We start from the raw sequence: 21118 nt of genomic DNA, 5'->3' as shown, positions 1-21118 counted from the left end.
AATCAATAATACCTCCACATGCCCAGGGATACACTTCACACAAAAGACATTTCCAAATAGATCAACCAACCTCATCCAGGCCCCACACAAGGCACTCACAGATCAACAGCCCAGTGCTATACTAACTCAACACATCCAGATCTAAGCCTTCCTCATTTGATTCAGCAGACCCTCAAGTTCCCCCAAGTTTCCAGCCATGTCTGAAAGGCAGCCTTGGGGCGGAGGCAGGCAAGGAGCGAGCTGTTCCCGGCCTGGCTGCTCCGGGCCTGACCTCTGTTTAAGCCTGCATTCTCTTAATAAGCTTATTCTTAACCTTTCTGAAAGGTACCTCTAAAGTCCCTTTTTTGATACCCTTGCACTAAAAAAAAGCACAGGAAAGTATGTGGAGATAAAGTATGTGGAGATATAGATCCCATCTACTACATAAAAGCACTGCAATAATTGGCAAACCCTTTTGGGATGGGGTAGGAGCTCAGGGAAAAAGTGAAAAACACTTGGGAATAAGCCCAGAAACATAAAGACATCCTTGGGAGACAACAAGGTTAAGAGGCACTCACAAAAATCAACCCAGCAAGCCAAAAAATAAAAATTACAAGCTTAGCAAGAGTGCTGCCAGACATACTGCCAATCACAGCTTAACTTTGTTTCTCTTTAGAGGCACTTAAATGGTTCTTTCTCTATAAACATTTTCATGACACATGAAGGATCCTAAGCAAGACATCATGTAGGGTGCTAGAGGGTGTATTGGTAGATACAGGCTGGAAAAGTAGATTCCAAACAAATCATGAAAGTCTGGCACTCGGGTTCTAGTTTGTAAGTAGATGGGATCTATTGATATAAGGTGTTCCTACATGGAGGAGTAACATGGGAGAACTCATTTAACTTTCACCTGATCCACCAAGAAAGAAAGAGCTAGAAGGTAATTGAGAGGGGTTGGGCATTTTTTTTTTTTTTTAAGAAACCTACTCTATGGAAAAAAACTAATGATTTGACTCTCAGATCTGTATCTTTTATTCACATATCAAATTCTAATTTCCCCTTTAACATTTAACTTCTTATTAACTCCCGACTTCTAGTTCTCTAGAAGGAAAGAAATGGATTCTATCCAGGTGTACCCCCATGACCTGCCATAGGGCCTAACTCAGCATAGGGATTTATGAGAAAAGAAATCCATAAGTGAATAAACATTTGGTTCAATTCATGCATTCCTAAATGTATTTTATTGGAAATATATGCCCTGTCTGCTGTTTGCAAAGACTATAGGCCATTATTGAACAGAGCAGAGGTTCAGGGAAATGTGCTGCCACAACCAACAGTCTAGCTAAGTATCAGAAAGGGTCTCAGGATACCAGATTTTAGCAGGTTCTGTGATGTCTGTCCCATGAAGTGTAATGTTGGTGGTGAGGAGATGTGTGCGCTCTCAGCCATGGAAACCACAGGAGAGGTGGACTGGGCCACACTCATGGACATGGCTACAGACAGTTATGTTACAGATGTGCTGTATATTGAAGGGATGGAGCCTGAGAAGAATGGCATCTTGGTGTGACTGCTCTGCTAGGACTAGACTTTCTATTCTGGGAATGTCTCCCTGCAGCCTTCCAAAGCATCCTTTGAGGGTCTTCACCCAGTGTTGAATGCCATTCACTTCTTATGGCAAATAGCAAAGGGTAACATTTTTCATAAGGGTGTGATGAAAGTGAAAGCAGCCTGAAGCCAGGAAGATTCTCAGCAGGGGACCCTGTGAGAGACGCTCTGGACTTTTGGTTACTCTGCAGGTTAGAGAAGGGTTACTCCCCCTCCCTCACCCTTTCCCACGGAGAAGAGAAGGAGGCAGGCTCAGAGACCCTCATGAAGACATCTTAGTCCAAAAGGAATACTGAACTGAAGGTCTGTGTACTGAGTTTGTAGCTTTGACTTGGGCATGGCCTTTATTTCATAGAGAATCTAAAATAGTCCTATATAAGATAGGCCAAAAGAACCCAAAGCCACAGGATTTCAAAAAGGTGGAAGAGGAAGTCAAGAGAGGACTCCCTGAATGCACAGCCAATCCTGCTGTTACGAGTGCCACCTCTCAAAAAGATTCTGACAATGACATTAAGACTCACCCCTTTCTCTACTAGGACCACAGCTCAGATAACTTGGCCATATATTCTTTTTCATGAACCTAAATATTTTTTTTCTTTTTACCAAAATATAATTCAAATTCAAAGAAAATGTTTTAATAATTATAAATCGTCTCATATCCTGTCACCGAATATAACCCATATTGTTATTGTCTCTTGTTCTTAATTCCTCTAATCAATGACAGATTCTCTTTTGTCTTACATACGTGGTATTTCCACTGAGAAGATGGAAGTGGAAAAGAAATAATTCTTCTATTATCTATTTAAAGTGATACAATATACTTTACATAGGGCACACAGGATCTACTCGTATATGAACTAGAACCTTTTTATTTCCTACAGTGGAATTCAGGCCCAAGTTTTGGAGAAGATTCTTAGAATTTAGCAAGTTAAAGTAATTAGTACATGCATATTGTTAAAACATGGAGCAAGATAAGTGACTGATGAGAGTATGGAAAAAGAGTAACTGCCTTTAAAGCTAGATTTTGGCTTTTAGGATTAGTACTTAAATTCCACTATGCTCCATGCAAACTTGGATCCAGACTTTACCCAGCTTCACCACCCTTATACTCATACCTTTCCTCTCCAGCATTTTCCCCTTCTCTCTGATCAGCCAGTGCCCTGGTCACATTTTAGCTGTGAGCATTTGCACAAAGACCTTCTGGTATAGAAGATGGAAAGACAAATCCCTGCCTTTCTTCCAGGGCAAGGAGGCTATGTGACCCTTTGTCTTCAATGAGACATAAGAAGTCTGCTGTTGTTGGGGTGATGTTGATCCTGAAATGCATTTTCTTTCCTGCAGGAAGGAGATAGTGTTGGCAACAACCTTTCTCCTTTTCATCTTTCTGCCTTTATTACAGTTATGAAGCCTGGAGGGGCAAGGCCTTATTGTGACAAGAAAGTGATGAGCATGAGAACAAAGACAAGGAAACAGCCTCCCTCCCACTGAGCCGCTTCCCTGTGCCAGCAGCCACCTACCTCCAGAATCCTATTAAGTCATGTAGGTCAGATTTTTTATTATTATTTCCAATCAAAAGTATTCTTAGATGATATAACCACCCTTATCAGCCTTTCACAAGCAATCCAATGTGAGAAACAATGTCTAAAGTGGTTATAATCTTGGCTTCTGGAACCAATCTTATTTTTGAATCCTAGGTTTATTAATTCTTAGTTGTATGTATGACTTGGGCAAGTAACCTAACTTCCAAAAGCTTCATTTTACTTATTCCTAATAGTGGAATCACAGTTGTATCGCTTCACATAAATGCTAAATGAGATCATGCACATGTAATATTTAAAATATCAGTTGGCAGATCGGTGTCAACTAACCCTAGTGTTCTTAGTAGAGGTGCTACTCTCACCTGTTGGAGGCTGATATTTCTGAACTCCTCCTGTCTCTCAGCTGGACCCACTCCCAGTTCTCAGAGCCCACATCTGACTCTATACTAGGAAGAAAGAATCCAGAGTAGTCACTCCTCCCATCTGCCTGGACCTGTTCCTCATGGGCCTCCCCTCTAGAGCCAGAGTTGGACTTGGCCATGATGAACGGTCACAGTTGCTATGGTGCTGCCTCAACTGAGCTAGGGTCTCATCTTACCCTACTCCTCCATTTTGTTAAAGGGGGAATGAGCAGCAGAAAAAGTGAAAGAAAGTTATGAGGCCATTTTCCATGCCCGTTTCCTAGTGGCCCAAGAGTCTGTGGTCGTTACCATGGCAGTGGGCTCCAAGACACCACCATAGCAGCTGCTTGGTCTCCCTGGCACTTCAAGGATGGGAAAAATAAATAGTTCAAAGAGTGTCCTTCCCCCCTGGGACTGAGGGATTATGCTGAAACTTTATTATTACTTTAAATAAATAAATTACTCTCTTGAGGCTAGAGGAAAACATGCTCTTATTAAGATTTTTAAAGGAGGAAAGCAATTTGAGAATAAAATCAAAGGTGCCCAAATGGATTGAAGTGGCTCCTCAGAAGCTGACATAATAGCAATTTGTATTTATATTATGCTTCTCATCAAAGAAGCGTTTCACAAAGGCCTGTTTCCCTAGAGCTACCCCATGGAGCTTGGGGATCCGCCAGCCTCCAAAGCACAGCCTCAGGCTCTGACCAGAGTGATGACCTCCAGGCTCTGGATCACAGGGCTGACTTGTCTGGGAGTTGGGTGGGCACATCTGTATGCCCACTGGTCAAGGGGGGGGAAAGTGACTGCCTGGTCTCCTAGTACAAACAGGTCATGGAAGACTAATCAGGATGGCTGATCCACCAACACATGTACACACACACACACACACACACACACACACACACACACACAGTGAAAACCATTAGAAATAAGAGCCTGTCTAAGGTTGGGATTGCTCCCCAACTATCCATTAGCAAAGACCAGGATTTCTGACTATGGTTGGTTTGCCTGTTTCAGAAATCCAGGGCAGTGATAAAGAACATTTTCTTTCATTGTATTCTAGATAGGAGATAGGACTTATGCATATTTATATATTGAAAAGCTAATGCATCTACAATGGATCCTCTTTTATTTGTCTTTGTCTTCACAGTGCTGGATGTATGGTAGAGGTTATGTAAGTGTTCTTTAATGAAATAATAGCACTGATGATTTGATGGCAAGTGAAAGTTTCTAGGTATAAGGAGATAACTTTGTGCCAGATGAGCTGGGGAAAAATGAATTCTTCAATCACAAAAGCAATATTTAAAATATAGCTACCACTTATTGAAATAGTTGCTTGGCAATGTTTTGCTTCACTCTGTTCCAGAATTTAATGTCTTTAAAAGTACAATCTTCACCTCTATGAGCACTACTTTACAAAACAGGAAACTGAGATTCAATGTTGGAACCCAGCTCTACCAGGCTCCAACTCATAGCATCCTGCATTGCTCATCCATCATCCTGCCTCATCTTCCCAGCAATATGTCCACATCCATATTTATTCCATGGATATGCATCATTTGAAATATATTCTTTCTCTTTTATTTAGCAAAAATTCTCTATTTTATTTAATATATATATATTTTTATTGATTTCAGAAAGAAAGGGAAGGGATAGAAAGAAAGAAACATCAATGATGAGAGAAAATAATTGATTGACTACCTCCTGCACACCCCTACTGGGGATCAAGCCTGCAACCCCAGAAGTGCCCTGACCAGAATCAAACTGTGACCTCCTGGTTCATAGGTCAGTGCTCAACCACTGAACCATGCCAGCCAGGCTCTATTTTCTTTAGAGCTCAACTCAACTCTCAAATCTTCTAGTGTCTAGACTATGCCCCAGCACAACCACCAACCAAATACTCCATCAAGAAAGGGAGATAAGGATCTCACATCAATTACCAAAGGTTTGGATATTCTGTGTAAGGGCAGGGTTGTTCCCTGTCCTAATGTCCATCCTTTGTGGCCTTACAGTGACTGTGAGTTCCCTGCAGTCAGAGACCAAGGACTGAGTTCATGCTCTACCAATTACTCCCTGTGTGACATTAGACCACTGAACATTTCTAACTATTACTTTTTTATTTGGAAAACTGGACATAAATAATATAGAACCAATCTCACAGCTCTATTGGAAAGAGTAAATGAAACAACGATGATAAAAGCCTTAGCACTACTTGGCATGTTGCCGGTTTGCCCATGACCGTTGGTGATGAGGAGTGTGATGATAGAGATGACAGCCCTCACGTGCTCCTCATGCAGCGTTAGTCCAGATGGGTTGTCTGAGGCCCTGTGGGGACTCAAAGGGAAGGAAAGGGTTTTCATTGACCTCAGCTCAGGGTCAATGGGGAATGCAGGGGCATAAAGGGGAGATGATCTTACACTATTCAAATCTATAAAGGATTGCTTCTTATAAGTAGGACTAATTCCTTGGGAGGTTGATCCCAGTGGGTGATGTGAGGAGTGTCAAACAATGGGATAAAAATGGTCTGGAACATTTAAAAGAGATAGATAGTGTGCAAGGATATTCAGAAGGGCAATAGCTGACCTCTGCAGGCCCAAGTGTCTCTCTCTGAGATAAACTGCCCTTTCTCACCTCTGCACTCTTGTTTACAGCCCCATCCAGCTGGTGTCAAACCCCTTCTCCATGTCCTCACCCTGTCATTGTTTATGTTAATCATAAGAATCCTCACAACTCAGTTCAAATACCTGCAGTTCTGGGAAGCTTTTCTCAACACTGCAGTCCAAACGCCCTCTCCTTCTTAAATCAGAGCTGTCTGTATTTCTCACATGTCAGTAGCAGTATGGTGACTTTGTACTAATATTTCATTGTTCACATTTAAGCCTTGGTGATCAGCCCTGCAATTCTTCACAGATAGGACCCGAGCCAAATAGAGAGGTTTGCATTCCAAAACTGGGGTCAGCACTGAGGCCAGATGGAGCTGATAATCAGTTTACATACTTGTTAGACAGAAAGATAAGTAGCAACCAACTGACCTGGCAGGGTTTTAAAAGTTCACACAGTCCAAATCCTTGCCTGTGAATTAAATGAGACTGAGAACCAAAGAAGGGATGTTCCCAGCTCAGAGTTGGTGAATGCCAGCATCCAGCCTCGTGTTTCTCCACTCAGGCTATGGGAATGTTAAGCTCCATAAGAGAACCCAAACTAAGCTATGCTTTCCATACTCTCCCCTTGATCCCTTACCTTAATGGAAGTTCTGAACTTTGTTGTTTCATTGGAAAACAGTAAATATATATATATATATATATATATATATATATATATATATATACACACACACACACACACACACTCACTTCAAACTCACCCTACTTTGAAAGCATCAGCTCTCCAACCTCAGTTTTTACATTGCACTCCACTCTGTTGAAATATAATACCTATAGTTCCCCCTAAGCTCTCTGGACACCTTCCCCATGCCTCACTTCAATTGGCTAGCCTTCTTCTCCTAGGATTTACCTTTAAGGTCATTCCTATGTGAAGTTTTCACTGACACTCCACCCCTCTCCCACCTCAACCCCAGAAAATCTCATTTACCTTTTACCACTTACTCACTAGAATCTACACTGGGGGGAAATAATGGCTGAACCCCAGTGCTTTGTAGTCAACATGCTTCTGATAAAGAACTTAACTGCCTACACTTACTTATTGCTTCACAGATCAAAAGACTACAAGAAAATTACCTAAACAGTCATTCCAATAAATTTTTATGCATTTATTTAAAGAAACAAATGGATTTAAATAGCATTGCTATGCCTTCCACAAACATCCAAACAAAAAATATTAAAACTGTTTACTACATCTATCTTTAGATGGCCTTTATGTGGACACAAGATAAATTCTTGAGTTTAGCTGAAGGATTTTTTAAACACATAACAAATGAATTCTCTGACTATGATTCTAAGTGCCTTTGTCCTAATTAGGAGAAAATCTAGGAATATTTATTTGTTTCTGTGTCATAATCCACTCATCTCAAGGCTCCCACTTCTCCATTTTTTAAGAGGCTCTCACTTTTTTTATCTTCTTAAAAATTTAACCTTGTTTTAACACAGAATATTTCAAACTATTAATAAAATAACAACTAATAATGATTCAAAGTTTAGATGTGCATGAAAATGTTGGGGAAAAATAAATTAAGGGTTTGTTGTTTGTTTGTTTGTTTGTTTGTTTTTAAAGAAGCAAGACTTAGATATTTAAAAATGTTTGTGTACCATGGGAACCTATAATGGATGCCACTGGAAGAAATGCTCATACATCTTTGACCTCCCTTACAACCTTTTGTAGAAAGGAGCTGTTAAGAGTTAGTGGTCTGCAGAGCATCAACCTGATATCTCTGGCCACTTTAATGACTGACAGAAGAAACCTCAAAGGAATAGAATAAAAATATTTTTCTTTTTCTTTAAAAAAATCCAAGTCACTTGACCCTATAATTACTATTAACTGTCTTAGAGGAAGTGCTATTTCTGGAGGTACCACATACACATTCTTTATAGAAAGGACCACATTTAAATCCTTGGGTCAAATGGTCAAATACAATATGAAGAGATCAAGTTACCATAAAATACTCATAGGAATATGTTGATGCCCATTGAATTGTAATGAGCATTTTATTTTCACCATGAACTTGAGGTAATAGATAAACAAAAGTGGCCAATATATACAATAAAATATTATTCGGCCTTAATAGGAAATGAAATTCTGATATATGTTATAATGGGGGTGAATTTTGAAGACATTGTGTAAAGTAAAATAAGCCAGACACAAAAGGACAAATGTAAGACAGTAGCCCATATGAGGTATGTATAGTAGTAAAATTCACAGAGACAGAAAATAGCATGGTGGTTGCTGCAGGCTCGGGGGAGAGGGGATAGAGAGTTATGTCTGATGATTATAGAGTTTCAATTTGGGAAGATGAATAATTTCTGAAGATGATGGTGATGGCTGCACAACACTATGAATGTACTTAAGGTCACTCATGTGTACACTAAAAATGGTTAAAATGGTCAGTTTCATATTATGTATATTTTAATAATGACATATAAAAATGACATCTTGGGCAACTATCATATGGAAATCCCATAGATAGGATGGTGGGATGTCAGGAAGATAAAGGAGTATCTGAGTAACCAGCTTTTGAAGAATATAAAATCTCTATTCAGATGTCCTTTCTGAAATTATTCTTCTTTAATACAAGAGCTAAAGCAATACAGCAGTTTTAAACGGGAGAGCTAAGGTAAAATAATTTAAAAGTTCTATTTTTAACATGTTGTTAAATTTTAAATATACATAAATGTCTGATGCATATAAGCACAAGGCTAAGTGATATTAGAGATACAAATATAGAAAGTTTATTTATGTATTTAACTGATTTCAGGAGGAAAGGAGAGGAATAGAGAGATAGAAACATCAATGATGAGAGAGAATCATATATTGGCTGCCTCCCGCACACTTCACACTGGGGATTGAGCCCACAACCTGGGCACGTGTCCTGACCAGGATTTGAACCATAAATTCGTGGTTCATAGGTCAATGCTCAACCACTGAGCCACATTAGGTGGCTCAAATATAGAATGTTTTGGTCCCTGTGCTCTAGGAGTTTATAGCGTTACAGGAAGACACAGCCATGAGTAAATTGGAGGCAGCAATAACTGTGCTCTGAGAGATGTGTGCGAGTTAAAATACACAGCTCTGGGAGTATGGAGGAAGATGATTTTGAGTCTAATTATGGATCTATTCCTTATTCTTCACACCCACCTTGATTCTCCCATTCTTGAGAGTCAGACCAAGCCCCACTGCCTTTGAGAAGCCATCCATCCCTGCTTGTATCCAACTCACTGTGGTTGAACTTTTGAACTCTTCCTACAATTGCACTCTAGGAACTATTCAGAGTCTGGACCCTTACAGTTTTAAGCAGACATTGTAAAGTGGCTAATGTCTATTTGTATGTATTTTTATGTACTCCCCCTCTCTGGTTAGAGGCATCCATTGATTGGGGATGATTTGGATCTTTAAAGTAGGAATAAAAGAAAAAAGGGAAAAACTGGATTTCGAGTCCATAGTACAGAAAGGTTTTGAAAGCCAGGTGTGGTCAAAAGTGAAAGGGTTTTCTAAATTCCAAAAGCTCCCCTTATCAGATCCGAAGCCAAGCTTGGCAAAGTCAATGGTAGAATTTTACCCAACTCACAGATTATCACAGAATAGACACCAGGTAAGATGAGGAGAAAGCATTCCCAGGCAAGGAAGAGATTTTGTGTGGATGCCCCCAGGGTAAGAATAGAGTCAGGGTCTCTGAGAATCTGAAAAACCTGGGCTTTCTTGGGTGGGAGTTACTTAAATGAAAAACTAGACTAAGTTTTCTGGAACCCCCAGGCTGCTGCTCTGCTCCGCTGCATCCCATATTGTTAGGAGAAATCTTAGAAAAGTATAAGACCAAGAGCTCTGATCCCACATGATGAATGTATTGCATATAGGGGGTCTCTTAAATTCTCTGTGGACTCACAGAGGTGCTGAGCCCCTAAAATCCTGAATCAGATGGGAAGGGTAACAAATGCAGGACCTCTCCAACAGACATGCTACTAGTATTTGATTACTATATATTGATATATTGATGGTGTGAGAAGCATAAGACCCACAACAACAACAGCAGGAGGTGAGATTAGTCATGTGGAAGATACCAGTACAAAGTGTTCAGGAAACAAACTCGCCCAGCCTCTCTCTGGTGGACGGCAGGGAGAATAGCACATAGGGCAGCCTGCCTTACCACTGGAGGGCATGTCATGCATCCAACCATCATGGGAAGGAACATAGAGGCGCTTCTTAAAGGGAAATATCCCTGATTGAGTGTTTATACTTCAAAGCTATGAAATATTGTCTAAGTTAGACCAACTTACACCTAAGAAACTATTCTAAAAGGAAAAATATTTAATTGCCTTTAACTGGAAAATTTAAATTGGTAGGACCAAGAAAATTGAAATTGGTAAATATAAAAATCAAATGTATCTTTCTATTTTCATTTTTGGCCCATTTAACTTAAAGTGTGTTAATATTCACCACTTTAACTTGTTTTTTTAATAAGTAGATTGTAATCTGAGATATGTGGCATGCTGTGTGCTCTGTGCGTATTAGGTGCCCCTAAATATATGCTACACGAAGAACCAAAAGGAAGAAAATGCAAATTTCATATTCTCTTTGCATATTATTCCACCAAAGTCAAAATGAATTCTAAAACAGAAAGATTTTATTTTTTACAAAAAGAATAACATAAGAGAAATGAGAGGAGAGAGAGAGAGAGAGAGAGAGAGAGAGAGAGAGAGAGAGAGAGAGAGAGAGGGGAAAGAGAGAGAGAGAGAGAGAGAGAGAGAGAGAGAGAGAGAGAGAGAGAGAGAGAGAGAGAGAAAGTGAGTGAGTTCTGGAAAAATCATGGGTATTATGAAGTCACAGGGTTTAGTCCCTAGAATATGAACACTGCTGGCCATGACAGTCTTCCTGCCAACCTTTCTGTCAATCAACCGAGATAAATATCTACCTGGACCAATAGAGTTCTGCAAAAGTAATAAGCAAAGTTTTCAATCTTCAAAAATGCTTGAACATCTCTCTTAGAACAGAAACTCCTAGAACCTCTCATAAATGGAGATTTCCCCTGGGGAATAGATATCGTCTCCAGGGTCAAGCCTACATTCTCCTGAAGGTTCAGTGAGGCAATTTTGACAAGAAAGTCACATTTTTTTCTTTTCTATTCTCTTTGCTTGAAACCCACTTTGCTTTAAGTAGTCATGGAATATACTTTTTTTTTTCTTGTTGGAGCTTCCAGTGGGGGGAAGATTCTATACAAAACAAAAGACAATCTGAAAAGTTGGCAACTAGACCAGGGAAGTCTTAATGAGAAAGTGAACAGACTGCCTGGCTTTTTCTTGCCGTGTATGACGAGGTGTGCAAGGCTGTTAACAATAGAACTCTGCAAAAAAAACACTGTGGAAAGCAGGTGAATATTGATTCTCTGTCTTGGCTCATAAATAATTAATGAGGCAATTGCAGTTTAAAGACATAGGCATTACATTTTTTTTTAATCTGACACAATGGTATTCAGAAACTCTATATGCAGTATCCCATAAAAATACCCTTCCCGTCCTTTAAGAAGCTACTCGCATTTCATGAAGCCTTCCCTGACCAGTCCAGCCCTCACCCATCACTCCCTTATCCAAACTCCAAGAGCATTTATTGCTTGCAGCAATCACTCAGCATAAGCCGTTAGGTATCTTTTTTTTTTTTAATCACAAAACCAACATAGTCAAATGGATAATAAAATTCCCCAGGATAGGGATTACATTAAATTCCCCTTATTATCCCAAAGACCTAGCCTGGAGCCTGATCCACAGCCCACAAGTGTTCAATAAATGTTTGTTGTTCCTGACGATATGTTGCAGACACATCTGAAATACAATCTGGATAAACACAATACAGAAAAAGTGCAAATCATCAACTAATGAACATGAGAGTCTAGCAATCTATACAAGAGCTGTCTGCACACCCAGTGAAAGACAAAGTAATGCCCTTCTCCCTGCCCCAACATCCAACATGGTGATGGATTGTGCTACATGAAATTATCGATAAAGAGCAATGTAGTCACAATGATTACTAAACAGTGGCAAGCAATATTACATACAACATGTACCCCTGCAACAAAGACAGCAGAACTGAGAAGCCATGGACAAGAACAGATAGAGTAAGTGGATGAAGAACCACTTTGCAAATAAGTAACTTCAAGCATAATAAAAATGCGGTGCTTTCATTTCCTTCTCTATCTCCCCAACCCAGAGGCCGAGATGCTGATTTCTGGCAAGATAGTTGCATGAGCGTCACTTGTCCTTTAAACAAAGGAGCAGGAAGGCAAACTGGGACATTCAACCTTTGCCAAAACAAACCCAACCATTTCAAATCAGGTATGTTGTCACGATGTGAGTCAGGTTGAGTAAATTCATACAATTCTCATTTACACAAAGAGAGTAGAACCGACTTACCTCTGGTCTAAATTCCTGTCTTCTTCCATAACATCTGACATTAACTTAGCAGTGGGAAAGTCGGGCCAAATCCATGCCAGCAGTAAACCTCATATTGTCTTTCTCTATTATTCATGTTTACCCTTTCTCTGCTTCCACTTTTCTTTTATCCCCGAGGTGGGGGCTCTTAGCCAGAAGGCTCTACCACATTTATGGAACATATAGATAACATGCTCAGCACTAGAATTGTCTAACTGACATGAAGCAGGGGAAAAGCAATCAAACCAATCCCAAAGTCCCAGGGCCCTGGGCAAAGAACTTGGGCAAAGGGAGGAACAAGAGAGGACCTAGATTGGCATTCCTATTCCACCACAGCTTATACATGCTTTGTTGTCAGATGGACAGCCAGAACAGGATGATCCATTTAACTGATCACTTTGATAGAATACTGATAGTGATTCAACTGATTTTTAATACTATTTACTAGCTATTTTGGCCTAATTTACCAACCAGTAAGATTTAAACCTACTCATTTAGTCTTCATTTCATCCACTACCATGTTTCTCAGTGACCTTTAACATTTTGAATGGGTTAAAGAACTTGCAAAGTGAATTGGCCACATAGACACAGCTCTAATTACCTGTTTTTTTCTCCACTGCTCTTAGTCTTTTTGATGCATTAAATCCACTAGCAAAAGAAAATTAGGATTGAGTTCCATGGGTTAATGGATGTGTAGCAGTTTCTATAGCCAACATGGCTTTCTTCACAGATAAATGAAGAACCAAACCATCTCATCTCCTTGAAATGATTGGCCCATAGCATCTCTTTGTGAGGCAAAGTTCTCATTGAGCTAAAGAAAGAATTATACATATATAAAGTATTCCTAAATTTAGAGAACACAAAATGTTTTATTATACGATATAGAATTTTCCTTCTAGATCCTGAAGACATGGACTTAGAAATGATTTATGTACTCACAGTCATTCACGTCCTGTTGGCACAGTGGACTGAGGTGCTCTGAGTCTTTCCTTTGTCTGTTAGGTAGAGGTGGAAATATTTCAGTGAGATGTACTCATGTCCAGGAACACCCAGAAGGAAAACAGGAAAGAGTCTAAACCGAAACACAGAGGAGCTCATTTAGCCCTTTTGTTTTTTAGGGTGATGGAAGCAGTCTGAAGAATGGTGAGTGGGGGCAATGGCTGGAGTCAGCACAAGGAGGCACTATGGGGCAGAAAATGGAATTTCCCACTAGATGGCACTAGGACACATCTGTGGCACCCATGGGTACTGTTACCAAGCAGAGCATAGGGATAGCATCAGCTTTCACACATCTCTTAGGCACGGCCTTAGATAGAGTGCCATAGGGACTGAAGTTGGTATATGCGGGTATTTCATTCCTCCTTAGGTTTAATCCTACATTGAAGGTATACTCAGGTGGCACATGTGCATGTTCATATGAGTATGATTAGATATGTGGATATGAATGTGCCTATGTGAGAAAACCCATATACACATGCATAAGTATGTTTGCACATATACACACACACCTATATATTAGGTGATATTGATATGGGTTCATATAGGCATAGATATGGGGGATATTATTACAATAAATAGCAATTATATTGGAAGAAGGGGACCAGTTTCTGTGGAATGCGTTCTGTGTGCCAGGCCTTTTCATATACCATTTTCTCATTTAACCTTCACCATAGCTCACAATACCTTGGAAGGTGGCTATTATTTCCTCCTTCAATTCAATACATTTTGATCACAGCTTATTTTTGAAATACCTGTTGATATCCAGAGGCACAGTATTGAATTCAAAACCCATCTTGAATAAAACATCTCAAGGCAATTCAGAAAGAGTTCTGGAATACTTCTTATCAATATCATAGCACTATTAATCCTATATAATAAAGAGCTAACATGCTAATTAGACTGAAAAGCAGAACAACCTTCCGGACAAACATCTGGACAAGCTTCTGGATGAAGTCAGGGCTGCGAGGGTCAAGCCCCTTGTACAAATTTCGTGCATTGGGCCTCTAGTAGTAATAATTGCCTTTTACTTGTATTACTATGTTAATACTATTTCACCTCATAGAAATAAAATAGCCTTATTTTATTTCTATGTAAATAAAATGGTATTTCTATGTTAATACTATTTTACTACCAGATCTTTGTAGCAGGTCTCTCCACTCTCCAACTTGTCCTGTCAGATCGATTCCCTATGTTCACACATTTGCCTCCCAGAAATACACTTTCACTATGCCCTCTGCCCACTCTGCCACACACCATGGTGCTCCAATATTCTCAGTACAAAATCCAACTTCTCACTTTGGTGTTTCCATCTTTCTCTGTCTCCGGGTTCCTTTCCCACTACCTTCCAAGGGAGCACTTTGTTTTAATCACCTGGCTCACTCTCTGATCCCTAAACAGGGTTCATGCTCACTCTCCCCACTTGTGTTGTGCATGTGCAGGTGTGTTTCTCAATATGGTCCAGGTTCCTTCAAGAGCAGAAGTAGTTACCTGCTCATCACCATTTCCCTCACAGCACGTGGCCCATGCCTTCTGCCAGGACAATGTATCGGCAAACTCATTAGTCAACAGTCAAATATCAACAGTACAATGATGGAAATTTCTTTTGAGAGCCAATTTTTTTAAACTTAAACTTCTTCTAACGCCATTTCTTCAAAATAGACTCACCCATCCCATGGTATTTTGTGGAAGAGCCACACTCAAGGGGCCAAAGAGCCGCATGTGGCTCGTGAGACACAGTTTGTCAAATATGGTTGGTGCCAGGACATTGCAACCACCCCAGTCGTCCACCTGCACTACCTTCAGCCCTATCTTATGCCTCTCAAAATGGATACCCACTAGCAGTCACATTTTATGACTTGATGCTCAGTAACTCATGAGGTTTTACTTTTTAATTTTAACTATGGTAGCAAGGTTTTATTATATTGAAGTTAGAAATACTGATGGGAATTGCATATGTGTGTAGGGGGAAGCAACATATATTTCTACCTTTAAATATATTTCAATATATTCATAGAAATAATAGCATCATATATATTGAAATTCTAGACTTTGAAGTTCTGTGTTGTAAGAACAGCTTTGGGTGCCCATGGACTTGTGATTGGCAGGTCTCTTTCCTCCAGGTAGCTGATCTCTACCTTACAGAAGTAACTGTTTGAAGTGGGATCCATGAATATGAAGGCAGAGCAGCTGAGATAGTGGGGCAATCCATAGTCACAAGATCTGGCTTTGGTTCTGGTTTTATGGCTGGCTCCTGAGTGGCCTTGCCAAAAGCCACTTAACCTCCCTGGGCCTCAGTCCTCTCAACTGTAAACTAGGAAGTCTAATATTTAAACTTACAGGGTTATTGTGGGAATTAACTGTGGTAATTGCTGTAAAATGCCTCATAAATTATAAGGGGCTTTGCAAATGTTAGTTATTACTAAGAAAACATTGTGGGCATTTCCACATGTTTTGGCTTGTTTGCTTATTTATTTGTTTGTTTGTTTGGGGCAACACCAGAGATTTTACAACTGCCCTAGAATACTTTCTGTTATGAAATGTCTGATTTCTCTTGTGTCTATATGATTGCTCCCTGCCCCAGTTCTAACTCTATTCATATTTACATTCACCAGAGTCAGTGCCTTAACAACAATTCTTCTCATTGTTTGAAGACTGATGCTCAAGCTATTGTTAGTAACCTAATTAAGTGTTATAGCTAAATTTTCTATTTTAGATGTTGATTCCAATCTTGAACTTGCAATCACACACACACACACACACACACACACACACCCCATCAGATTTCTTTTTCTCCCTCTTTCCATCCTTCCTTCCTTCCTACTTTCTTCTTCCTTTGTTCATGCCTCCATCTCTTCTTTTTTTTCTTTTCCTTTCCTCCAATGACAGTCTAGAAAGATTCACATCAGTAAATGCCACATGGATCTTTGTACTTCGCCCCTGCCCGAGTCTACTTGAAATACCTGTAAAGCCTTATCTTTTTCTCCAGAGCATAGAGTTAGGCACTTGCAGGTATAATGTAACTGACTGTGTATTATTTACCAGTTAGGTCTTGGCACAGACTATAAAATTAATGCATAATCTTCTATGCATAAGGCCTGATTACTGAAGAACATTCCCCAGGCATTCCACAGCCTATAGGGGCAATGCATTTTCCATGATATGATGGGAATTATTGACTCACTGGACCAGAACGCACTTGGAGTCCACATAATAACCCTTGTTCCCACAATGGACTAAAAAGCCAACAGACTCTGATTTCCTGCTTATTCACAGTTTGTAGATTATTGATCTGATAATGAATCACGTCTTCATCCTCTGGGGGTTCTTAGCTCAATGTATGTGCAATTCCCCCCCCCCTCTTCAAGAGGCCTGAGTCTCAGAACTCCCCAAACCAGCACCTGCACAGCAACTGCCCCTGGCATTCAATTGCTCAGATTGTGTTTGTCTTTAAAGTATAATATGTCAGCCTCCCTTAAAACACACAAGGTCAGGGAAAGTGATACCCCCTAGGAAATAATAAGTGAATTGCCATAGACATACAATTATAAACAAGAAAGGTGTATAAAAATATAATCATAGAACTTTCAAGCTGTAATAAAATGCAGTAAAATTGTTTACAATTTATCGCACACTAAGGTTAACCTTGATGGATTAAAGACAAGTCTTTTTTAAAGTGTGTGCGTGCGTGCCTGCATGAGTGTGTGTGTGCATGTGCGTGTGTGTGTGTGTGTGTGTGTGCTGGTATTCCTGAAGGGTTACCGTTGGAACTTGTTTAATCCAATGCCCTCATGTTATACAGCCTCTCAGGGAACTATGTTCTCCAGTGGCTAACTTAAGCTGCACAACAGCTACATGGGGCATTGGATTTTATCCCCTTCTAGTCTATTAGAAAAACTATCTCCTGAATCTATAAAAATAATGTTAATTAGATCAGACGTCCTTTCGGATGTTCTTCTGGATGACTTTCCAGATGAATCTGGGGCTGTGAGGAAAGCCCAGGTCCTGGGTTCCAGAGTGAAGCTGGTGCTGGCAGCTAGGGGAAGGAAGGCCTACTTTTGCACAAATTTCATGCATTTGGCCTATAGTTTTAATATAAAGATCAATTCTGCCGAAACCAGTTGGGCTCAGTGGAAGAGCGTTGGTCTGGAGACTGAGTGGTCCTGGGTTCGATTCTAGTCAAGAGCATGTACCTTGGTTGCGGGCACATCCCTGTAGGGGGTGTGCAATAGGCAGCTGATCGATGTTTCTCTCTCATCGATGTTTCTAGCTTTCTATCTCTCTCCCTTCCTCTCTGTAAAAAAATCAATAAAATATATATATATTTTTTAATTCTGTTTTGAATGACCACTCTTTCACATATGCAAATGAAACAATGCATGTTGCTTCTCTATTTTCATGGCCTTCCAGTCCCCACCAGCCTCTTCAAGTTATTTTCCATCTCATACTCTATTAGAGATCCTTCTGTTTGAGCTGAACTCCAAATCAGTACCAATAATCTCCCACTTCCTCTCTCCGTCTTCTTCCCTGGAAGTACCCCTCTTCCCATGCCTGTCTCCTTGCACGAGAGTGGATGGTTTCTGAAGCAGATTCCTCTGTTGCAATCTTTAGGATTCACATATGCAAAGTGCTCCCTTCGTATTTTTTTGAGAAAAAATAATAAATGTATACAAAATGAGTCCAGCCAGGAATCCACTCTAAAAGGCTTCACTCTCTAATGCGGTCCATGTTCTACCAGATCTTCACTTTTTTAAATTATTATGTGAAAGATTGAAAAGATCTCTAAACTCAAAATGTTTTTCTAGTGATAGGATTTTAGCTTTGATGCAAGCAGAGAAGTCTTGAGTTGTAAGTTTTTGAATGGCAGGTACTTGATCTATTTTCCATCAAGAACTCATAAGCACCACAAAGGCAACAAACTTTTTCCTTCATCGTGTTTAACACCCAACAGTCCTCACTATATTTCTCTGTTCAACAAATGTTGCTGTCCAGCTCTTTCTATTCCTATCATCCCCAGATAATTTAGAGGTAACTATAATACAATGTTCTGTAACTTACTGCATGAAGTGTTAAAGATCCTCTGTCAGGTAATTTATAAAAGAACATCCCAGGCTGTCCTTTACATTCACGGGCTCAAAGATCAAGCAACCCATACTTGTACACATTTTACCTAAATCACCTTTGGCCCAGTGATTGAGGGTATCATCCATCAGTGGATGAATGGTAATGCTGATCTCTGGCCCTCTGTGCTGCTGACAGCTGGTACTGCTGGGGAAGGTGCTGGTCCCCACTGCTGCTGGGAGGCTGCATTGCTGGAGGAAAGGATTTTGAGATGGGTGGTCCTCATGCTCGGCACCAAGTGGCACAAGTTCCATAACAAGGTGAGGGTAATAATTGTGCCTCAATATTTATGTCTCCTTTCTAGATAGTGTAAGCAAAACTGAGATATCTGCTATAAGATCCAGGAATATCTTCTTTCAGCAAATTACCCCTTACTTCCCATTCATCTCACATCATTCTTGCTTCATGATATATATATATATATGTGTGTGTGTGTGTGTGTGTGTGTGTGTGTGTGTGTGTGTGTGTGTATATGTGTGTATATATATATGTATATATGGAATATAAGGCAGAGGGGGTTTCTGAAAAGCAAATGGGAAAGTACCTTACCTAGAAAGGTTTTGTTAAAACCTCAAGTAAAGGTTTAAAATTACAAGCTGCTTTTTATTTCACAAAAATATGTCAATTGAATTTGGTTCACTGATATAAAATCATGGTTTACATGTTCAATAAACATTTACTTGACAGCCAGTTCACCTGCATATGAGGCAATGATTTGTTTACCTACCTTTCTTTTATTACTAATGCCATTTGGTTTTCATGACAAATTTGCAATATCCACTTTACTTTTGAGAGTGTTATTTATATGACAAAATAAGATTTCATGCCCACCATTGTTACTTTTAAATCCACCCTTATCTCAGATTTAAACATCCACAGTATAAAGCTTCTCAGAGTTTGCCAAATCCCATTCTCTATTAGACCAGTTAGAAGGTTGCACAGTCAACACACATCATCTCTATAATCACACCATAGTGAAGGAAGCACAAATCATGAGGTAGACCAGAAGGTTCCCCTTTAACAGCCATTCAGTGAGCCTGAATAATTGGGATTGATTTTATTAGAACATCCTCTCCTATGCACAAATACAGCTGTAAATATACCCTCTGGTTCTATTGACTGGAGCCTCCAAAGGCTGATATTCATCTGTCTCAAATAAACTCCTTTGAACTCTTGGGGAATTCCCTTTAGCTTTTTCATTACCACTCTGAAATTATACAAAGTAGTTCATTGACAGCATATCCTTTATTTAACATTATTAAATATATAATTATCACTATAGAATGTTCTATATGCAGGTAAGTTCCTTCAGGATAATGCATATTCTCAACAACAAAAACAACAAAAATAATTGTTAACTCACTCTTCAAGTGATGTAAAACCAACTCTCAGATTATGGCACTAACCATTCGCTCTGGCATCTATACAGACTGGCAGGAGTGTTTGATACACACATTCTCTCAGGAAAAATACTGCGGGCATCGTTGCATAATTTATTAAGCTGGTAGAGCAAAGCTGAATAATTAGACCATCTCCTTGTGCAAGGCTACATTTTATGATGATCTTTTGAACTCTGAAATCTAAATTGGGGTTGGAGTTGAGGCACTAAGGGGAATTGCAAGTAAACTAATAGAAAGATGCTCTTTATGAAATAACAGCTATATCATTCCATACCACTGAAAATAGGACCCATCTTCAAAAGGCTTTTAAATCATCTGTATTATGGCTAACACGTATCAAACGTTTTACTACTAGGAAAATGATTATATAGATCTATGTGTGTATATATACAATGTTGCATTTTAATTTTGATGGAGGAGGAAGAAGATAAAAAGAAGTTTAGAAGTCAATAATTTCCCCCATGAATGGTAGAAAAGAATTTTCAAATGTTAACAAAAGCAATCAAAAGTCAGAGAAAAAGCTATGGCTTACCCCACAGTTCCTCTTGAGCCCTGAAATGACAGTTCTGAATAGCCAATGTCACCAAAGAGACAACTCTGAATAAGAATTGGGATCCTTCTCAGGTTATCAAGGCAAGGAAGGCAGCCAATGTGGAGGACACATGGATGTCCAGTTGTTGGCTGTCCTGGCTTCCTCAGTCCTTCCACCCTTGTTTGCAGTGCCAGAACACTAAAGTGGGTCTGTTATTCTAGCTTTTGAAGTCCCTCCCCTTGAATTGCTCTCATTAGCATTTTGTTCTCCTTCAATGGTTTACTGATACGTGAGCACCAGGCCTTTTTCCCATTGGAGAATATGAAGTAGCCAGCAAGAACCATTGGAAGATCATTTTTCCTGTGGTAACCCTGGTTCTGCTTGGCCTCCCCTTTGCCACATTGCTTCCTCCTTTTTTTTTTTTTCCTTACACATTACTGAGAGGTTAAATTTTTAC

General features: G+C 39.7%; 1 protein-coding gene across 5 annotated transcripts in view; it reads right to left on the bottom strand.

The window, feature by feature from the left end:
- SLC14A2 (solute carrier family 14 member 2) overlaps positions 1-20894 on the bottom strand; it is a 358648-nt gene extending 337754 nt beyond the window's left edge. For 2 of the 5 annotated variants that reach the window (XM_036419071.2, XM_045574193.1), the window contains exons 1-2: positions 20662-20877; positions 13552-13684 (exon numbers count right to left, since the gene is read on the bottom strand). The gene's annotated coding sequence lies outside the window, so the exon portion shown is untranslated. Of the gene's footprint in view, positions 1-13551; positions 13685-20661 lie in introns of all 5 variants that reach the window. The other 3 variants (XM_045574192.1, XM_045574194.1, XM_045574195.1) reach the window with 2 other exon arrangements.
- Between the last annotated feature and the right edge of the window lie 224 nt (positions 20895-21118).

The sequence above is a fragment of the Pipistrellus kuhlii genome, unplaced genomic scaffold (assembly GCF_014108245.1).
Source record: "Pipistrellus kuhlii isolate mPipKuh1 unplaced genomic scaffold, mPipKuh1.p scaffold_m20_p_6, whole genome shotgun sequence".
Classification (NCBI taxonomy): domain Eukaryota; kingdom Metazoa; phylum Chordata; class Mammalia; order Chiroptera; family Vespertilionidae; genus Pipistrellus; species Pipistrellus kuhlii.
This window is presented reverse-complemented; position numbering and strand designations above follow the sequence as displayed.